Source organism: Stylophora pistillata, unplaced genomic scaffold (genome assembly GCF_964205215.1).
Source record: "Stylophora pistillata unplaced genomic scaffold, jaStyPist1.2 SCAFFOLD_63, whole genome shotgun sequence".
In the NCBI taxonomy this organism is placed as follows: Eukaryota; Metazoa; Cnidaria; class Anthozoa; order Scleractinia; family Pocilloporidae; genus Stylophora; species Stylophora pistillata.
This window is the reverse complement of record NW_028290915.1, coordinates 258,131-281,350: the sequence shown is the minus strand read 5'-3', so window position 1 is coordinate 281,350 and position 23,220 is coordinate 258,131. Positions and strand designations below refer to the sequence as shown.

Genomic DNA, 23,220 nt, shown 5'->3' with positions numbered 1-23,220 from the left:
GATTTAAGCTTAAATCTTTCTAGATTTTTTACATAATTTGCTATGACTGAAACTTTGCCAATCCCGTGAAGTTATTTCGTCGCACGGGCCACGCAGGTATGTCGAGCAACTGGTACTAGCGTATCTTTCCGTGCGTGCCAAAATCTAATCCAATCTACGCTTGAAAAAAAAGAAAAGCTAAGCGTGGAAACTGTTGTTTATTAGATGTGGGTAGATGACCCTGTACTACTAAGCTGACATTTGCAATAAAGCAAACCCGCCCTTTCCATCCAATATTTCTTGGTCTTTGGTTTTGTTTTTCCCATTGAAAGCAGCATCGGATCGATTCCCAATGATCAAAGGTATTTAACTTGGTCTTCAACAATCGACAGAAGAGGTGAAATGACAATGACCAAGGGACTAGAAGAGAATCCGTGGTCTTCCCAGCTCAAGAATTTCAACACTGTAGGCAGCAGTTGAAAGATTAAACTCTTTCCAAACCACTTCGGTAACTACCCGAAAACATCTCTCCTCACGATGTTCTCGTTAATAATTTTTTGTGAAGGTGTAGTATGATCGTCCGGGTGAGTGTAGTCCTGAGAAGGACTGTTGTCGGTGGTAGTGACTGACGTTTCGACAACCTGTGCTGAAGTCATCATCAGAGTCAAGTGAATGATTGTTGATCATCCACTTGACAATCATTCACTCGACTCTGATGATGACTTCCGCACAGGTTGTCGAAACGTCAGTCACTACCACCGACAACAGTCCTTCGCAGGACTACACTCACCCGGACGATCAGACGACACCTTCACATGTTACCCCCGGGTTCAAACCATTTACTGCATTAATAATTTTTTGTTCAGATTTTAATTAGCTAACCGGAAACACAGCTAAGCTTTCTCTTAGCGCTTGCTGGAGGTCGTCTACGAACTTAACGTTCTCTGCAACCTTGGCCCTATTGTGAACGATTTTACTACAAAGCGAAGATTAGATTTTGGCGCGCACAGAAAACAGAAAGCTACGTAGGCGAAAGTGCCAGTTGCTCGACATACCTGCGTGGCCCGTGCGACGAAATAACTTCACGGGATTGGCAAAGTTTCAGTCATAGCAAATTACGCAAAAAATCTAGAAAGATTTAAGCTTAAATGTCGTTTAACGTTTAAAGCGACATATCAATGACTTCAACCATCGTGTTGTATAAAAACCTCGCAAACTTTAAAACACGTTCTCTCGTGATACCTGCGAAAGTATTCAGTATAATTTCCTGTAAAATTTTCACGGACAATCTGATCGATCTCTCTTACATTGTGTGCTGAGACTGAAACTTTTCACCTCAAGCAAATCACCGTTGCACGGTCCAAACAATCATAGCGAGCAACTGAGCGCATAGATGTCCGTGTTAAAACACACGAAAGGTTTCTAAAGTACACGTTACTCTGATTGGGCAGAAAAACACAAAGATTTCCTGGCACCAATCAGATGGCAGAACGACTGCGACCGTTTGGAACTAGTTTTGTAAGACAATGTCCCCACGGGCTCTTCATGCCCCAACTTGAAATCGACTCAGCCCCTGGGTCTTTGAGAATGGGTTCAGTTGTAGACTTATACAAGATCTCTTACGCAAAGTGTTTCAACGGAGTGGGAATAGAGAAATCCCGAGATACGCTTTGTCAACAATTATTATCAGGTGTTGACTATCCTGCCAAGTTCTATCGCTATTGAGGGAACAATGCAACAACTTTAGGACTGCAATCCCCTTTTGTGATGCAGCAATATGGACGGTAAGATGATGTTATATTAAATAAGATGTAGATTGGATGTAAAATGCGAAACAATGGAGTTTGTGTTTGAATGTGAACACTTTCGAACAACTGACGGCATCGTCAAATCAGCTCATTTTATCCAACTTTAAAATTTGATAAAATCGCACTGAATCATTTCCCTAAAAAATCCTTTGGAGATCGAAAAAAACTACACTTCGCCTTCCAAAATCCAGATTTTCAGTCGATTATTTTGTATAGCACATAGTAAAATAAGGTTAACGGGTTAGTTTTTACCTATTTTTAATCTTGTTAGAAGAAGGTCGGTTAAATTCAGTTAGATTGTGTAAATAAACCATCAAGAATTGCTTAAATTGCTATGTTTTGATGTTGTTTTCAAGATTTGGTAGTTGTTATCGGTCCAAGTGTTTTCAATTCGTGGCGCGACGCTCCGAGATTAGTCTGAAATTTTGAGCTTCAAAACCGGCATTTGGTCGAAATTCAGTTATTATCGATTTTCTCGAAAATATATCGCTATTCAGCCAAACGAAGTATGCAGTGCTTTATTTCACCATAAGGCCTAACTAACTTGAGAATATGAGCCGAATCAATTTTTTGTCTGTTGTCACCAAATGTTTGACCGTTGGTAAGATTCGTTCGTAAGTCGCTCTTACTACAACCGTCGGCGTATTATTTTTAGGGAGGTTTTGGTGGATTTTCCAAATCATGACCCAAAACCGTCTTTGTCCTTTTTACTCTCCAAGTCTGTTGTACATGGTAGGTTGGCATGTGTCTTAACAATGGTTATGGTCTTAACTCAATCAACTACGTTTTAAGCTTATTTTTTTACCGTGTTTTGGAGGTAATTTTTATTATTGCCGTTTCGAGCTTCATGGGCTAACTAGAGGAAAAACTTAGGTAAAACTTATTTATCAATTGGCCCCCAAATCCCTCACTATTGTCAGTTTATTAATTGTTTGTCTATGTAGCTTTCGGTCTAACTAGTCCATTTACCTCCAAAAATTGCGTGGGCCTTGTCTCATCAGTAAAACTGGTGCCGTTTCTTTCCTTCACTTTCTTGTGTTATTAGAAACGAATGGCGCAATGAATTTCAAATCAGCTTAGTTACATTTCACTTTGCTGTGTTTCATGTTCTTGAAGTTGTTGTTTCTTATATTCTCTTCCGTTTAAGGTAATGTGAAGTGACCCAATAACTGGTACTATAGACAGAATGGATGGCTGTGACATTTACTGTGGCTAGCTGTTATTGAAGAGTTTGTCATTATTCCCAGAAGCTTACTTCTTGTTGAAATTATTAGCGTTTTGTTCTCTGTACACAACTTGCCTAGACTAATATGCTATATAGGAGTTGCCTACTGTATTTGTGACGGTAAAATTACCATTAAAGTTTTCAGAAGTTTTGTCCATATTTCAGTGAAAATGAATGTGAGTAGTAATCAGTTTTATTAAAAACTAGATCATTGGATAATGCAATTCAAGACTTTTTATTGGCTCAGCCGTTACGGTATATGAGCCAATATACCACAATATAATTTCGGTACATTGTTAAATCCGGTTTCCTCTCACAAAATAAAGTCGAGAAGATTCTTGGGGGCGTTTTTTTTAATAAAATAGTTATTCCGCTCTCGCTTGTTGGATATGAGATGACTATAGCCAACGAGGCGCTACGCGCCTCGTTGGCTATCTATCATCTCATATCCAACGCGCGCTCGTAGAATAATTGTTAATTATTAAAAACTGGATCATTGGATAATGCAATTCAAGACTTTTTATTGGCTTAGCCATTATGGTATATCAGCCAATATACAAATATGGTAAGCGTACGCGTCAGCTTAATTTATTTATTTATTTATTTATTTATTTATAATAACTTCATTTGCCTAAATAATAAGATAATAATAATAATAATAATAATACAGACAGATAACAATAGAAATAACATCGAGATGCAAAAAGGCAAAAAGGGTCAAGCCAGAGAGGAACTAAATTCTCATTGACGGCAGCCCCCAGAATAAAAGCAATATGCAATAAAAATAAAACTAAAATGTAAAGGTAAAAATTATTGAAAAAACAAGTTAATTGATAAATGGATATTGGTGCAATATTATTGATATTATTTAAAAATGTGTTCTTTCAGTTTTTTTTTAAACTTACTAGCAGAGCTAGAGCTAACTATGTCACTTGGCAAGTCATTCCAGATTTTTATATATTTATACCAAAAAGAGTTCTTGTGGATATTTGTTCGAGCATAAGGCGTCCAGATTTTGACATTGTTGGTAGATCTCGTCCGACTATTGGAGAAAGTTAAGTAATTACATAAGTCTACTCTTGAAAAACCATTAATGAATTTGAATAATTGCACTAAACTAAGAAATTCACGACGCGAGTTGAGTGTTGGCCAGCCAAGATACTTCAAACGTTCACTATAGTCGATAGAACTACCAAGGATCCACCTGAAAGCATTCCTTTGCACTCTTTCAAGCTTATCAGAAAGATATTGTTGATGTGGATTCCACACAGGACAGGCATACTCAACAATTGGCCGAACCATAGACTTGTATCCAATTGATATTGCTTCAGAGCTTTTCCCAAATGTGCGCTTTAGTAGGCCAAGTATCTTATTTGCTTTAGCAGCAACAGAGAGAACATGCGGTTTCCAAGATAAGTCAGATGATATAATGACTCCAATATGTTTGTGTGTTTTAACCTGTTCCAGTGGGATTGAATTGATGTTGTACGAGCAAGGTGTTACAGATCTAGATCTCGTGATTTTCATACATTTGGATTTAGTTGCTTTAAGTTTCAAAAGCCACTTTTTACACCAGTCTACGATCTGAGACAAGCTTTCACACACAGGTTGATGAACAGATGATGGATGATCTGAGTTAAACAATAGAGTATCATCGGCAAACATTTCACTTGAACACGATAAGTTCTCAGGTATATCGTTGACATACAACAAGAACAACATTGGCCCAACAATACTTCCCTGAGGGACACCAGAGTAAACCATGGACCAGTCTGAGCTTTCACCTTCCAGAACAACACGTTGGAAACGATCTTGCAGGAAATCACCTAGCCACTCGAGAATCTGACCATTGATACCATATCGGCCAAGCTTAGAGATGAGATGTTTGTGTGGGACTGAGTCAAACGCTTTCTCAAAGTCCAAGAAGACGACATCTGATGTTTTGTTTTTATCTAAGGCTGATGCCCAGGAGTGAAATAGGCGAATAAGTTGGGATGTGCAGGAAAAACCAGCTCGAAAGCCATATTGATGAGGGCTTAACAAGTCAAGATCTTCTAGATGAGCCATAATATGTCTTGTGACTAGCTTCTCTAGGGTCTTAACTACAAGCGATGTTAGAGAAATTGGACGATAGTTAGAAACATATTCTTTACCACCATTTTTGTAAACTGGGGTGATGTTGGCAGACTTCCAGTCACGAGGTAGTTTTCCTCTCTTCAGAGACATATTGAATAACTTTGACAGTGGATCAGAAATTACAGAGGCTGCCTCCCGGAGCAAACGCGCAGACAAACCATCCGGGCCAGTGGCTTTATTCACATCAAGGGTAAGCAAAAGCTCTCCCACATTAGCACTAGAGCACATGAGATCTGGTATAACGAAGCCTGAACCATGTGAATGGGCATCCTCATCGACATCGGTAGCTGGGTCAGGGCGGGTAAACACCGACGCGAAAAATTTGCAAAATAACTCTGCTTTGTCCTTGCCAGTAGAAGCCGTGACACCACGATCCGACCATTTCATAGTGACAGGTATTGATTTGTTTTTCGTTTTGGATTTTATAAAAGACCAGAAGCGTTTAGGGTTTTTGGAATCAATTAATGAGTGAACATGTTGGTAATAACTCTTATTAAGTTCCGATTTAACTTTATTCCTTAACGATTTATATTTATTCCAATCAACTTCAAGCTGGGTAAATTTGGCTTTCTTCCAAAGGCGTTTTCTTTTGTGGAAAAGCTTGCGTATATCAGAAGTGATCCAGGGCACATTTTGTCTTGATTTTATTTTCTTCGAAGGAACGTTGTTTTCAATGGCTTTAAAGAATGCAGACTTCCAATTTAACCAAACCTCTTCCATTGTGTCATTGTCGTTCAATATAGCGTCCCATGGGATATTTGATAGTTCAAGACGAAAGTTATCCCAATTAGCATTTTTGTAGTCAAAGATTTGTTTTGGTCGTTGATATGGACGAGTGACTTTGCATGTCAACTTGAGAGAGACAACATTGTGGTCTGAAGAGCCAATTCCGTCCAAAATTTGGATGTTTTTAAGTGATTCTGGACGATTAGATATCACAAGGTCTAGGATAGCATCTTGACGCGTAGGCTCGTCGATCAATTGAGAGAAACCATAGAAGTTCACAATATTATCGCAGAAATAGTCTGATAAGACATTTGGTTGAGAAGGGCATATCAAGTCCCAATCAATATCCGGAAAATTAAAGTCACCCAATAGAACAACATTAGTGTGATCGGATACCACTGTAACTTTTTCTAGTGACCTTTTAAGGCCTTCTAGATAGTTCATGTCACTTGAAGGAGGGCGGTAGAATACTCCTAGGAAGTACGATCCAGTTTTCAGTGGAATTTCGGCCCATAAGAGTTCGCAAATATCTTCTTCCAAATCAGGACGTCTTGAGCATGATATATTAGATTTAACGGCTAAAAGTACACCGCCACCCCTACTTCCACGGTCATTTCGAAGAACATTATATGAAGATGGAAGGATTTCGTTGTCGGCTATTCCCTCATGAAGCCATGTTCCGGTTATCGCAATTATGTCGGGGTTCATCAGCGCTACATGACTCTGAAGCTCCAGTCTTTTATTGACGATACTACTTGCGTTAAAGGAAGATATTTTAAGAGTATTCTTTCCCAATGGTGGACCAGGGTTTCTTGAGTTACATTGTCTGTGAGGTCCTGGATGAGGATGAATGTCTCCACTTCTAACCACAGAAAGGGCAACCGGGTTGAAGGAAGCCGTACAGTTTGAATAGTACGCCACTCTTGACTTCTGAAACTTCTTGTGAGGTGAGGTGACAAAATGGCCGCCGATCCTTGACATATGCCTTGGCGAAATTAGATTGAAATCGACCAGGTATGAGTTGAAATACTTGAAGAATTTATCCCCGTAATACACTTGAGCATTCTTCGAGAGCTTGAGAGAGTATAAGTTGACAGAGAACAAAGCTAACAGCGAAAAACTTAATAAAATTACGGACAGGCTCGGAACACGTCTTACCGCCATAATATCAAAGGTCACCTATCAAATTCAAAAGGGAGCTAAAAAATCCATTTTCTTCTTACAAAATAATATTTCTTGAGGGCGTTTTTAATAAAACAATTATTCCACTCGCGCTTGTTGGATATGAGATGATTATAGCCAACTCGGCGCTACGCGCCTCGTTGGCTATCTATCATCTCATATCCAACGCGCACTCGTGGAATAATTGTTAAATATAGGGATGTTTCTTTTCGAACATAATACATGAGTAAGACTTGACTACCACATTATACCGCTGACCAAGAAGGCGGAAATCAAATATGGTGCCTATAGTTATCAGGTCGATCACCGGACAAATAACTGATGGGAAAGTAAATCTGCTGGCTTAGCAAGCCAAAAAACGAAGGAATTATTATTTACTGTTCTAGTATTGTATGTTTTCATCTCCTGTAGTTGTAAGATACTGAAATGCTTCAAGAGTATTACTTCAAATTGTTTGTTGCTTTTTTAGTAATTTCTACGTCCGTGACCGAAAGAAAATAAAAGATTCTAAAATAAATTAAGAGATGTACTGTGGGACTCACTGCATGGGTTGTTGTTTCCCATGAAGTCAAATATACAACAGCTTTAATTTTTCTCTTCACATGACAGCAAAATAAACCCACAACATGCAACAAAATTGAGCTGCAGGAGGTGGGAGGTGGAAGGGAGAAATAACTGCTAGTATTAGTGCTCCACGTGTTTAAAAATTATAACCCCGCTCTCAGGTCTTATGAAAATCTGTTGGTAGGAAATAAACGGGGATTTCAACTCGCCTGGCAGAAAGAAAAGGGTGAAAAACAAGGTTATTCAAACTTCAAATTCTCCCCTCTCACCCCACCTTAATGGAGAGTTAATTTGCATGCGCACTTTGCTCTGATTTCCTGCCGGCTCAGTTGGAGGCGTCTGTCCAATTTCATGTCGTACAAAATTACAAAAAAAGGCAAAAAAAAAATTGAGTGAAAAAGAAAATAGAAAGAAAATGTATATTGACATGGCAATTGACCAGGGATTGATTCGCTCATGTTTATTTATGGAATACTAAGTCCCTTGCCCAAAAAAAGTTTTCAAGAAAGGACAAGGAATCAGAAAAGGCGTATAAAAGGCAGCAATTGGAAGAGAGATATCAGCTCTAAATGGAAAATTTCAAAGAATTTCCCCTTTTACATGTGAGCAAAAGTAAGTTTTTCTTTACATAAATCTTTTGAAGGTCACTAAATACTTACAGGTAGAAAAATGAAGCACAATTACAAAAAAGTATAATTACCTCAATAGGTCTTTTACTCAAGAAATATAAGGCCACTGATAACCAAATTTCACAGTGGTCACCACCAGAAAAAAAGCAACGGTATATAAATGCATATTCTATGGAAAGCTGGCAGACAACTGCCCAGGGTAAAAAATCTCAGCACCAAATAGAATGCAAATGCTGTCTCTTAACAACACCAGCAGAGAGTAGACTCTTCAAAAACAGCATAGGTTGTGTGGCAAGCAGAAGGGAGGCATTCACAGATGTAAAAAGTCAAGCCAAAGAGCTTTCAGGAAAAAAAATCTTCAAACCAACACAAAAAGAAGGGAAAAACGTAGGCTCAGTGATATATAAGGAATTTGACTCTGAATGTAAGGAGCAACTGGGAAAGTCCTTTAGGGAAGTCATGTCCATGGTTTCCGAGGCTGGGTTGACAAAGAAAGTTTCACCTGTTAAGGCAAAAAAAAAAAATACGTAAAGAAGAGAGAAAATTAAAAAAAAAAAGTATAGAAAATTCCTGAAAAAAAATTAGGTTAACCTTCACCTGGCTCAACGAACATATTTTGCAACCAGGAAAAGGCAAAGAATGGTACAATGTTCTGAAACCATTGATGAAGCAGAAGGAGGGTAAAAAATTCCCCAAAGCGGAACACCTGAAGTCATACAGCCTGAAAAATTACACAACAACCTAAACTGCAACCCCAAATCCAGATATTGTGCCAACAGGTATGAAAACCACCCGGCAAAAATACAAGTTCTTGTCATGAAGGCCACTAAGCAACTACAGTCTGATACAAAAGTATGGGATGCAACCTTCTTAATGCAGAATAACTGGCTTCCCAATGCTAATGACTATGAGTTATCAGATGAGGGAACCAGTACTCTTGAGAAGAAAAAAGTTGCTCTGAAATTGCTACAATCCTGGACGATGATCACAGTACATTTGTAAAGTATTTTGATCAAGCATTCTTACCTAATCTTATTACCTTAAATGATTTAGTCAGGTCATTTAAAAAAGGTAGTAAGTCACTTGAGAGTGATTGTTGTCCATCATTTTTACCACCGAAAGCTTCAGATTGAGAGCGAATTTGTTACTGGTAATTAACACTTATTTACTAATTGCTCACCTTCATCATAAGCGAGTCAAAGATTATGTTTGGCTGCAGAATAGCTGTGCTGTTGAGCTATCTTGTCCCTATGGATTTAAAAAAATACACTGTGAATATGAGATTAGAAAAGAAGTCTCAGGCAACAGTTTACATTACTTGGCTTAAAATTCTACCATAACTTAGATGGCTTTAATTTCACAAGTTGGACAACATACCCTGACGAATGTGGAAGTTGAATAAGAATTTAGGTAAAAATCATAGTTAAGAAAAGGTAATGGTCAGATTCCTATTTGCCATGTTCATGTATGATTGAGAATGTCTGTGTTATTCGTCACAGGCTGGCAAATCAGTCATTGTTAACTAAGGTTAAAGACGACAACCCAATTTAGTTTGTCACCTCTCTTGGGATCGATTCAATCTAAAACATTGATGTATACTTTAAATTTCGCTACACATGTATAAGAACACAACTGTTGACGCATAGCTTTTTGCTCTCTCTCATTTACATGCCGTGTAGATTGAGTAATGAACTCGCTTTGTTGAAGCTCATATAAATACATTTACCCACAAAATTGTACTATAAATCTTCGTTAAATTTCTAACTCGGGATTGAGCCGAGGCATTTAAATTTGGTAAACAACAAAATTTACGCTACGGGTAAGTTTTCACACCGCGGTTTATCTGTTTCCACCTCATCGTACACTGAGGGGATTGGAAAATTTCCGAAACATACCAAAGCATTTGTAATCTGTAATTTAGTAAAGGAAAAAATGCGATTTCCTTAAATGAAACGTTCGTTATTTGGATTTACGCCTCAGGGCATTATGGAAGCTACGGCAAATTAGAGCTAATTCGCCGAATGAAACACAAAAATACCACTCACCTCAGCTGTAGACCTCACATCTGCACTAAAACAAAGTCTTCTAAAAAAATTTCGGTAGATACATCCATGTTCGCCTTCTAAATGTGTAAAGGCTCTGATCTAAACTTTGAACGCGCCGTGCGGTAACGGCAGCCATTTTTTTAAGTTTTGAAACTCTGCTGGGGGTCTCAAACCAAGATAAAACCCAGGCCTCAAACTACTTGAGTTCAGGCTAATTTCTCTAAAACCTAATAGGAGTAAATCATACATTTTCATAAAGAGGTGAACAAAACTCTCCTCATTATTTTAATCTGACTTCATTCAGTCTTGTTCCCAGGGGATACAAGCCTTGGGAAACAATTTCTTTTTGTCCTCTCTGATACTATCAGCTGTTAAAAAAAAAAACAAGAAAAACACTGTTGCCTTGAATTACTGTAAAATATTGTAGAAGTCTGAGCTTTCACCACTCAAAGGCATCATCTGGGACGGATAAGATAAAATATTTCACGAGGGCCGAATAAAAGGGAGAGAAGTGTCACTATATCAATGAGCTAGTGTCACTGTGATTGATCAGCTGTACAGGTTCTCATAAAATTTTTAAGATACCTCTTATTTAATAAGTTGAAAAGTAAGGTTGTGAAGGGTGTATCTGATGTTTTTGGGTAGCAAGGATAGATGAAGTTGAATATAATTTTTATCTGGATAATAATTGATTTATTTAACTATTATTACAACAGGAGGCTCAGGATGTTATTTGATTTTATTCACCTTTAGGAAACAGGCTGGTTTTTCTTTTTTAGTTCACACCTCTCCAGTTATGGTAGAATTCTCATCTGTTGAGGTTTAGGGGTAGTTTGAGGAAAATAAAATGATCAGATTTCAATAAAATTTTTCAAGTCATAAGGCACATGTGATGATATTTTGAAGACTGACGATTGAAAATAACCTTCTTTCCTCTGCTAAAAATCCCCCCAGGTTATGACGACCAAAGCCCTAGTGATAACATTATCTTACTTTTCTCAACGCGACAGTTACATTTTGTGTTTCAGTGTCGTTCACGCCGGCTGTGATTCGTGAGAAAAACTTTTCAACCAAAACCCAGATTTCTGTGAAATTTAATGTTTTGCTGAAATTGCAAATACATTGCACTGCAAGTTGAAGCTCTCAAACACTCAAAGGAAAGTGAGTATTACAAATGTACTCGATTTGTTGAGATAGCAGTGACACAACTCAATTACTTTCCAATACGTCTGTGCTCGACAGGCCTCCTGTATCATTAACAAAAAGTATCATCTACATCGATCGCGCCACTAATTATTAGAGAGTACTGGAATTGAACTGGATTGTACACCCTTTTGCTTTTGGAAAATCAATCGAGTGCGAGTTCCTTTCGCCCATGCACCGCACAACGATATTGAAGACTACGACGCTTGAATGAAAGTTATAGAGGGAAAAATTGATAAGAAAAGCTGTCTGAAGAGGTCGTGACCCTATTGTTTTCCGACGAATTTTCCTCCTTCACTTCAATCGCGGGAAACCCAATCCGGCGCGTAGTGAAGCGTTAAGCCTTGGTGAAACGGCGCATGGTAGTCGATGATAGTTGATGACAGTCGATGATAGTTGAAGCGCGCGCTTCTGTTTGACCACCAACTATCATGCACTATCATCGACTATCACCAATTAGTATATACTAAAACAGTGGATAGCGTTGAAGGCGCGCTCTGATTGGCAGGTCAAACTCGGAATATCCTTTGCTATTTACCTCCGAGCAACTCGGAGGTAAATAGTGTAGCTAGCTAGTATCCGCTAGCTAGATATATATATATATCACTGTCATTAGTTCCTCTTGTGTCCTTACAAAATACTTTTCTTGGCTCCGCACTATCTTTCAAGCTTTGCAACCACCTCACTTCATCCCAAAATACTCCACTGTGTTCTGTGTAAAAAGGAAAAACAAAATACAGAAAAAAAGTCAACATAAAATCAATGTAGAAATCAATCGGAATTAACACTCCTTCATCGTAACACTAAAGAGCAATCCGGCCCGACAAGAATCATCGCCAACAATCAATTCTATACAACAAATTCTGGTATTGCCGCTAGCTTCATCAATATTTTGATTGTGTAAGCCCTACACTTGCCAGCTCCCTAGGGAATTATGTTGGCAACCCCCTTACATACAGAAAATCTTCTCCTCCCAGTAGTTTTGTCATTTAATTAACTCCCATAAGTGACCAAGACAGAATTTCTCCTTACAATATCTATTCAATATCTAGCAGAGAAGTACTGACAATAGCTAAAAACATCAGTTAGGGGATTTTAGGTTGATCCAATAAAAAATTCTCCAAACCAACTTCATAAGAACTCTATGGCAGACTGTAAGGAGAATCAAGGTAAGGAGACCTCGCTAGTGAAGTTGTAGATAAATGAACAATTAAGATAAAGGCAAAGAACGAAAAATTGCAACATTTCAATCATGAGGTCAGTTAATTCATACAGAACAGGACGATTCCTTGTAAAAATACACTGGCCCAATCAAAAAAAGAAAACATAAATATACATTTATAAGCCCTACACTTCCCTGCTCACTAGGGAATTATGTTTGCAACCTCCTTAAATACAGAAAATCTTCTGCACCCTGGAGTTTTGTCGTTTAACTCCCGTAAGTGACCAAGACAGAATTTATCCCTACAATATCTATTTTCAATATCTAGCAGAGAAGTACTGACAATTATAAGCTAAAAACAGTAATCAGGGGATTTTAGGTTGATGCAATACAGAATTCTCCAAACCGACATCATAAGAACTCCATGGCAGACAGTAAAGGAGATTCGATTTAAGGAGATCTCGCTAGTGAAGTTGTAGATAAACAAACAATTAAGATAAATGCAAAGAACGAAAAATCGTAACATCTCAATAATTAGGTCAGTTCATACAGAATAGGATGATTCCTTTTAAAAATACACTGCTTCAATCAAAAAAAGAAAAAAAGATATACATTGATAAGCCCTACACTTGCCAGCTCCCTAGGGAATTATGTTTGCAACCCCCTTAAATACAGAAAATCTCCTCCTTCCTGGAGTTTTGCTCTAACTGAGATGACTCAAGGACAGGTTTGTAATCTCTTCTCTAAATGAGATGACAGCAGAACTCCACTGCATATTCCAAATGAATTGATGAGGATTGCTTCTGAGAATCTCTCAAAAACCTTCATGGCATAAATTTCTATGGAGTCCACCAAGACTAGCACAGTACCAGATATTTTCAAACTATCTCCAGTGACTTCAATCTGTTTATAGACATGGCATATCATCACTGCGCCAGGAGAGAACCTGCCCATATTACAGTTCTATCACCCTTTAGTAGAGTTCTTATTGATCGATTGATTGATTGATGGACTTATTTACTCAACTTTAATCGTACAGATCTTCATCCGTTATCATCCTTTATTGTGACCAAGACAGAATTTGTCCCTACGATATCTAATATTCAACATGTATCAGAGAAGTAGCGAGAATAACTAGGAAAACATAAGTCAGGGGATTTTAGGTTGGTCCAGTAGAAAATTCTCCAAGCCGACATCATAAGAACTCTATGGTAGACAGTAAAGGAGATTGAATAGTCCATTTTACAGTTGTGTGCTTGGTTACCAAGCCTTTGAACGGGAGTGAGGCTAGGGATGACCTTGTTATGATACAAACCTTGCTGCCTTTCAAATGTAAATCACTTTGTTATCATGCTAGCTCGATAGAGGTCTCTATCACAACAAGGTCGTCTTTAGCCTCACTCTGAATCAAAGGCTTAGCGACTAAGAACACAACTGTAAAATGGCCTATTTAAGAAGATCTCGCTGGTGAATTTGTGGATAATATAAATGAACAATTAAGGTAAATGAGTAGAAAGAATTAAAATCACAACATCTCAATAATTAGGTCAGTTCATACAAAATAGGATAATTCCCGTAAGTACTAAAAGAAGGGAATGACCTAAAACCACCTGCAAAAATCTAAAACCACCTACAACCACCCGCAACCACCACCTACAACCATCTAAAACCACCTACAACCACCACCTACAACCATCTAAAACCACCTACAACCACCACCTACAACCATCTAAAACCACCTACAACCACCCACAACCACCAACTACAACCATCTAAAACCACCTAACACCACCTTCAGAATACTATTGTGTGACAATTTGTGACAATTTAAAAGCACACAGGAAATGTTGCTGTATGTCTCACATGTCATGACCAAGTTACTAAAACAAGGAATGACCCACAATGAGCTACCATGGAAACAAGGACTGACCTAAAATGATCGACAACGATTTACAATATGACCTACAATGAGCTACAATGGCCTACAGGGAGCTATTATGAGTGTTACAAAAAATTGTGGTGTGGCTTGTGTGACTTTCTAGGCCCATGATGGTGTGATGGTCTCTTTGTTTTGCTCTCTAAAAATTTCAACGAGTTAAAGCAGGCCAAATATGTCTCATAGTCTCGCGGTGCTGTGATACATGACCTTATTAATGGTTTTGATATGAAAATATCAATGAGTAAAAGGTGCTGACAGGCCAAATACGACTCATAGCCTCATGTTAGTGAAAAATTATGGCAGGCTTGTTATATAAGACCCTCAAAGACATCTTAACCGTCACCTATGTGACATTTATGTATCTGTAACATATATATGTGAAATTACTTGACATGTGTGTGACATATATGTATAGATTTTGGAGCAATTGTACGTATATTTAACATACCGTATTTCTTCACCTATAAGCCGATCTCGGCTATAAGCCGAGACCCTGACTTTCAGGGTCTTTACGCTACACTCAAGCTGCCCAAAAAAAAAGGTAAAACCATCGGCTATAAGCCGAGAGCGAAATTATTGATTGTAACTGGCCATTTGAGCAAGCGAACCTCACGGAAAACATAAGAAATTGACTCACTAAACACAAAACCTAATGAATTACAATAAACACAAAAGAAAAAAAGCGAACCAATCAAGAGATATGAATATCAATTGATCCAACGAACTGTATAAATACTACCACGCGACAACAGATTAACCACAACAACAATAATAATCTCAGTTAAACGTTTCAAAGTATCAATCTATCGAGTATACCTTTCGTCGCTGTCACTTTTTATCATCATGCCTAAAGCACGCCGTTCCTCGTATAGTATGGCTTTCAAGATAAAAGTTATCGCGGAAGCTGAAGCGGTAGAAAACAACTCGGAAATCGCTCGAGAATATGGACTAAGCGAGTCCATGGTACGACGCTGGAGAAGAGACCAGGCGACTATTCTTTCCGGAGAGCTGAAGATGTCTGCAAAACGTGCGACGATGGGCCGTTTCACTCCGAAATATCCCGAACTAGACCAGCAAGTGATGGAGTGGTTTTCACAGCAAAGAGAACAAGGTTGGTATTTACTTTTCTGTCTAAAATTTTAAGAGTTTTTGAAGAGTTGAATGATATCGTCTTTCAGTGCGTGGGAAACAGAGACTTTGATTGGTCAGAAATATGTTGTTGTCATGACAATTTCATAACATGTCACGAAAAGAGTGCTGCAGTCACGAATCTACGGTTATCTCGCAGCAAAATAAGATTATTTTATTTTTCGTAGGTATTGCGGTGAGTGGATTGATCCTTCGCCTTAAAGCTAAAGAGCTCTCCGATGATCCTGCTTTCAAAGCTTCCCGTGGATGGTACGAGAAATGGAAACGACGCCACTCGGTCAGCATGCGAACCAAAACAACTCTGGCCCAGCGATTGCCCGCCGATCTCGAAGAGAACATTGTGTGCTTTCATCGCTTCGTCATTGCAGCAAGAAGACGCGCCGACTACCCTTTATCCCGCATCTACAACATGGATGAGACACCCATACGTTTTGAGCTGCCATCGAACCGAACACTGGAATTCAGTGGAAGCCGAACAGTGCCAGTAAAATCTTGCGGAGCGGAAAAGCGGAGCTTCACCGTCGTTCTTGCTGTTGCTGCCGATGGAGCAAAGGTGCCACCGAAAGTCATCTTCAAAGGCGTCCGTACACCGAGAGATCTGGTTGTGCCGCATCCTCTTCGTGTTTCCTTCCATAAGAAAGGGTGGATGGATGAACAGGGCATCCGAGAATGGATTCGACAGAGTTTGCCCCGTGCCGAGCGTTCCCTTTTGGTGTGGGACTCATTCCGAGCTCACTTGACCGATTCCGTGAAAGATGACCTGAAGCAGCGAAACATTGACGTCGCAGTTATCCCTGGTGGCCTAACCCCGGTTGTACAGCCCTTGGATAAGTGCCTAAACAAGCCATTTAAAGATAATGTGCGCCGAAAGTACTTGGCGTGGATGACATCTGGGCCATTTGAGTTTACCCCAGCTGGGAAGAAGAAGGCGCCAAGCAGAAATCTTGTCCTCAGGTGGATCAAGGAAGCATGGGCAGAGATACCCGAAGAGATGGTTGTCAAATCCTTCAAGACCTGCGGTATTTCCAATGCCTTGGACGGAACAGAGGACGACGTGGTCTACTCTGAGGAAACCCCAGAAGTAGATGATGAATACATAGAAGAGAACGAGTTCGACACAGACAGCGAAAACGAAACGGATGGCGAGTAAACCATTGGGTTGAAAGCCCTTGCACGTATCCGTCAAACGGCTCCTTTAGGAGCCACCAATTTCATAAAAGTGAATAACCAATATTCAGAAGTTATTTTTGTTGTGTTTTATTACTTCTGCTTCATTGCTAACTTGACTACAAGCCGGGGGGGTAAAGTTATTCAGCAACTGTATATTTTTAAAATGTAAAACCCTCGGCTATAAGCCGAACCCCGTTCTCCGTGAAAAATCTCCCAAAATTTTGGGTCGAAAACTGAAAAAATCGCTCGGCTTATAGGTGAAGAAATACGGTAGATGTAATATCTAACAAGGTAAATTAACACATATGTAACACCCCTTGCCAAAAAAGATGGCCTTGAAGTATACTTTAAGTATACTAGAAGTAATGGTTATACTGCAATCATACTTCAATAATACTTCAATAGTGCTGCACTTACTAAAGTACATCTGCAGTACCCTTTCTTAAGTACACTTTAAGTATACTGCTCAAGAGAAAATCATGTTATTTATTGTTGATGTTGGGTTCATTGGTGTACTTTCAGTAAACTTCTCATGTACTAAAATCCCCAGTAATTCTTCAACATTCCTAGAAATTCCTTAGATTTCCTTGGAATTTCCTGCAAATTTGAGATTCGCAATATTTCAGGGAAGGCATTGATGCTCTGAATTGGAATTCCTAAGAATTTCAAGTCCTGTTGGCTATGAATGTGGAATTTTTCTTGGGATAATTAAAAAGTTTCTGATGTTACACAAGTAAAATACAGGAGCTTCTAGTCATGTGTTTGATAGTTAATGATGCAAAAAATATGACAGACACATTTAGTGATTAATAGCTGCCTAAAATCATTATATTAGCTTTGGAAATTGTCTAACTGCTATAAATCCTTCTTCATTTACAGCATTTGTTCAATAAAAGTTGAAAGAGGAGAACAGTGTCACAATTTTAAAGTCCATAAAACAGTACGGGACAAATGTACAAAAAGCAAGAGAGGCATTTCCAAAACAGCGAGACAATAAGATGAACTTTATTACTTGTAACTGTACCCTTACCAAAATTAAGTATATTTTTAGTATACTAATTCTGTAATGAAAGTGTACTGCAAATAAGATACACAAAGTATACTTTCAGTAGACTTGAAGTATGGTTTACAGTGCTACTAAAAGTATACTTGTAGTACACTTGGTCCGACCTTAAAGTGGAACACCCAAAAGTATACTTGAAGTATACTTGAAAGGTACTTAAAATTTTGCAGTGCACTTGAAGTATAGTTCATGAGTAGAAGCAATAGTGGCAAACTGAGTGGTACTTAAAGTATACTTTAAGTTATGATACTTAGAATGTATTCAAGATAATTATTATAAATGAATGGCATGCATACATGCAGCCAGTCAAATTAATATGCAATAAGAAGCATGCACCCTCTAGTTCATATGGCATGTGTTCAGCTTTATTATATACTTGGTCAAGTCAGATAGGCATTGAAACGTATAAGTATGAAATTCATTTCGTTAATTAATTTGGTACAACTGTCCATGACAATGAAATAAGCAAAATTTGTAAAAGACCGCTTCAAAATGGTCTTTTAATGTAAAAACAAATATATTTTACAATGAAATCCATCATTGGATTATTTTATAAAGTTATTACAATAAATTCCATGCAAATTAGAAGTGACTCTCATAATGTTGGGATACTTAACCAAAATGAGTTATTGTTTCAAAAGAAAGAATATCCATAAAATGGAGTTCATCATTCAATCATGTACAACAGAAAACAGATTTCATACAAATCAGCAGTGTCTTACCATGTCTCTAGCTAGGATTAAAGCCCACAAAAAAAAATGGTTGTCATAAAATGTAACAAATTTATCATAAAAAATGGACTTCACTATTTAATAATTATAAAAGTAAGCAACTTGTGCAAATCATAACAGCAAATAGTTTATCTAGTGAGCATCCAATCATATCATATTAATTCATGTTAATAAATGTAATCAACAAAATTGTCTACTTTCCTAGGCGGTTTCCAACCACTTGCCCTTGTGGTTAGTGAACAAATTGAATTTCCAGGAATTCCTGGGAATTCTTAGGAATTTCAACTGAGAGCACCAATGACTTCCCTGAAATACATTGAATTTAAAAACTTGCTGGAAATTCCAAGGAATTTCAAGGAATGTTTAAGAATGACTGGGAATTTTAGGAATACTTGAAGGCAACTTATATCAAATAAATACATGGCTTGCATTATCTCTCAACTATAAATTCAAGTAGTCAATGAAATTTATTTACATGCTTAATTAACTGAGCTTTACATGTTGATTATTTGCTGTTGTCTATTAACTGCAATATGTAGTGATAGGATGAACTTTCTTTTTCTATTCTTAAAAACTTCATAAAAATTATCCTCAATTACAGCTGTTAATTAAAAATAGTCCTACTGAATCAGTAAATTTTGTTTGACACAATCTGTTGATTCTTTATCATGAAATGCAATAAGTTGGGTCATGTTTATTGCAAGAAATACTATCAGTGAAAAGATAGTCTTGAAAAGAGTCAATTGATTTGGGATGATGATAGAAATATCATTTTATCCTTTCCTCCTTGAGTCAGGCTTTGACTTAATTAAATGCAGTTGTAACTTCTTTGGATAAAACTCTTGCGTATTAAAATTAAAATGTAAGGTGTCAAGCAGCATCTTCATGCGATATGTTGTTTGTTTTTGTTGATACTGCAAGTTAAAATTGAGAGATTTCTTCTAAAGTTGGACTGAACACTCTTGGGAGTGAAAGGCTTAATTTCATTAAAAGAATTGATTTTTGAAAATGAAATTCTTGTTGAAACTGTAGTAATTAATTGCATTGAAGTTATCCCAAACTGCAGACTTAAGCAGTTGTTTTTCTTTTTTCTGGTGGCCTCGCAGCTTGCCAAACGCAAGAAAAATAATCCTGAAACCTTTAGTCTATGGATAGAGTTATTTCATTGTAAAGCATAAGCTTAAGAAACTGTGTCATGCAAGTGACCGATTCACTTCACAGGTTTGACCACATACCAAATATTACAATTTGTACCCACCACTAACTTTGAGAATCGTAAATGGCCGCTCAAGCCTTGTACTGGCCAGTCAATAACTGTTGTCTCTTCTTTTAACTTGATGGCGCCAACAACTTGCTTTCCATTTACAACACTACTTAAATTTCTACTGTATTTAGATCATTTTTGAAATACATGATTGTAATCACAGTTTCTTTAATTAACCTCAATTGACATGAATTTTTAATGATTCTGTCATTGTTGTACTATAATCGTTTTAGCAAATTTTTTCCATTGAGAACTGTTATAATTATAAATAGAAAAACTTAAAACTGAAAAGAAAATGAGAAGGTCGCTCTGTGCGGGAGCAAGCACAACCTATCTCACAATAGGTAGCTCCCATTAATACTTTTTGTCACATATGTCAAATGTATGTCACATATATGTGGCATATATTTTATATTTATTTGTGTAAAATTGATATGTTGACATATATGCCACATAACTGGACATAGGTTCTAAATTGCTACATTTGAGACGTGTGTCATATATGTGACACATATGTCAGATAAATTATGTTACATGTATGTGACATATATTTTACATATATCTGCTACATATGTATGCGACAGATATGTTACATGTATGTGACATATGTGAGATACATATGTAGCAGATATATGTAAAAGATATACATGTGGTTTTGGTAAGGGCCATTAGAAAGGAACACCTATACTTTTCTATTTTCAAAATAACCAGCCGTTTTAGGAAAGAAAAAAGCCATAGGTAGTTCAAGTGGAAGTAAGACTCTTATAAAATGTAGCTGCTTGACTCCTCATGCAGGTTTTGTAAGTTTTGCTTTTTGAAATGAAACCATTGAAAGCAGGCCTTATACCTCAGCATTATCATCAATGGCAAAAGTGAGGAAAAACTGAGTAAAATTTTCAGGTGGGTTTTGAAGCATTTAGAGACATTAAAAAATACTTGACTTAAATATTGTAACCTCTGCAGAGAGTGAAGATTGACTTTTTCTGATGTTTGTTACATGAATGTTTATCCCCTCTACTAATGGAATTAATTAAAGTGCCTATAAAATTTCCAGTAGACCAACCATGAGTATAAATTAAAACATCCATTTGGGGTCTTTTAGCCCTTTAACTCCCAAGAATTGATGATAATTAATTGTGACCTCCAATTGCTCCACATTTCCTGGTAAAAAAATTGGGGAGAATTGAGTTTTAGACCAAGATAACTTCTACCTAATAAGTTTGAGTATTGTAGCGCGTGTAGCTTAGTGCCAACCAATTTTCAATTGTGTAGGAAAATGAAAATGAAATTTCATTTTAGTTTTTCGTTGCGCTGTAAAAAAAAGAAGTTGGACTTGAATGTTTTCGTATGGACTTTGGAAAAGGTGTTGCACGTGAAGTCAAGTGGCTATCTTGAAAACAGGGAATGGGGAATCTTTAAAAGCGGGACTCTCAAGTAGCGAGAAACTTTAAAACGAGAAATATTTAGGGGCGTAAAATGAACCCGCCGAAATGAATGAGCGGTCTGGTGAAGCTGCTCTTTAATTCAATTTTACGCAAGGGAAGCATGAAAATTAACGACTGTTGACACAGGTAAAATTACGTTGCAATTAAAAGGGCAGTCAGCAGATACCTTGAATGCTGAAAATGGTGAAATTGTTAAAATTATTTAGGCATGAGAATCTTTATTTTCATCAAGATATTTGGTTGCTACAATTCTGTTTATAAGAAAGCGTAGTGAAGGGCTTAATTTGTCGTTGTTTGTTCAAGGATGAAATAAAGAACTTTTTGTGACCAAAATGTCGCTCTTGTTCATTTACAGTCATAGGAAACGATACTATCAAGCACCGACTTTAATAAGGACGTGTGGGAAGGCTTTACAAACGGGGATTAGGCGAAAATAAAGGGCAAAGGCAAAATGGGATTAGGCGGAAAATAAAACTTGATGAAAGGTAACAGGTACGTGAAGAAACAGAAACATTTCGCGCTCTAAGAAATAGGTAGAAAGCTGAATATTGTGATCCAAAAATACTAACTGTAGGCATAGTTGGTCCCTTCTACTAACTATGCTTTAGCACGCTTAAAATTGGGAAACTTTATACTCGTTGAAGTTTGCAAAAAGTTTTGAAACATTCGTTGGCTGTTTTATGGTATGATATGAAATTTTCACTTGAACACGACAAGGACTTTGACTTGAGTTGAAGAATGAAGAAGCATAATATTTTCTAGAAAATTGTAGTTGTTTGGAAAAAAAAGTCGCTTGCAAGTTTAAAGATTCCTAGGTGCTGTAGAAGATTAGACATTTGTGAAGAATTATAAATGTTATAAATACGCTGTACCCGAATGAAGAGCGCGCATTATCTAAATGGCGTTGGTTTATGGGCAACCATATGGAGTAAAGTTGAAGCCTAAGCAAGGTTGTTATAAGTGAGCAAGTTACTTACAGAAATCCTGCGATTGGAGATGAATTGCAGCTAGTTCTTTGCGCAAGAATAGCGGTCCGGGCCTGTGAATAAACATTTAGATGGCAATATACAGTAGCGTGCGGATGGTTGCTGCGAATAAATGTACGTAACGACCCGTATGTAGGTGATGACGCGTGAAGGAATTGTGACGTTGCATTCGAGCGGCAAAGTGTAGTGAAGTGAAGTTTTAGTAATGGCGGGCGGGTTGAAAGGAATAAAGGGTGGAGTTATGTTGTTTTGGTTGATTTAGGGCCGCCTGGTGACGGAAGGGCATCATGAAGCCTGGAAGTCCGTAAGCCTTGTGTATCATTCAAAGAATGGAGTGATAGGAGACGGGGGCCAGGTGGAAAGTGTAAAAGCAACTCTCTATGTTAAATGCGCAAATAAACAAGCATGGCGCGTGGAGTTTTAGAGCTTGTAGAGTGGGGGTTTTAGGTGTGGTGTTGAACAGGCGAGTTGCTTTTAGACTTAGATAGATTTTGATATATGCTAAAAGCGCTACGGGTGCTCGCGAATGAAATTTCGGATATGCCAATGTAAATGGGCACGGCCGCGTGGCATGCCTGCAAAATCCGAGAAAACGCGCGCTGGTGGCATGTTGAGAGCCCTGGCAAAGATGGGATACGTGGGCAGGGAGGCTGAAACTCACTGAGCTTGTAGTCCAGCGGGATGGGTATTACGGCGCGCAAAGCGCGCGTCTCAAACAATAGGCACGGCCGCGTGGCATGCCTGCAAAATCCGAGAAAACGCGCGCTGGTGGCATGTTGAGAGCCCTGGCAAAGATGGGATACGTGGGCAGGGA

At 38.0% G+C, this 23,220-nt stretch overlaps 2 long non-coding RNA genes across 2 annotated transcripts; one reads left to right on the top strand and one right to left on the bottom strand.

Moving 5' to 3' along the window:
• Window positions 1–1,583: 1,583 nt before the first annotated feature.
• Window positions 1,584–3,171, top strand: LOC148715618 (uncharacterized). Its single transcript, XR_015995921.1, has 2 exons — window positions 1,584–1,763; window positions 2,935–3,171. It is a non-coding gene; the product is annotated as an uncharacterized LOC148715618 (long non-coding RNA).
• A 7,844-nt stretch (window positions 3,172–11,015) lies between these two features.
• On the bottom strand, window positions 11,016–22,779 carry LOC148715617 (uncharacterized). Its single transcript, XR_015995922.1, has 2 exons — window positions 22,398–22,779; window positions 11,016–12,209 (listed from the first exon to the last, which is right to left on the bottom strand). It is a non-coding gene; the product is annotated as an uncharacterized LOC148715617 (long non-coding RNA).
• Window positions 22,780–23,220: the final 441 nt, after the last annotated feature.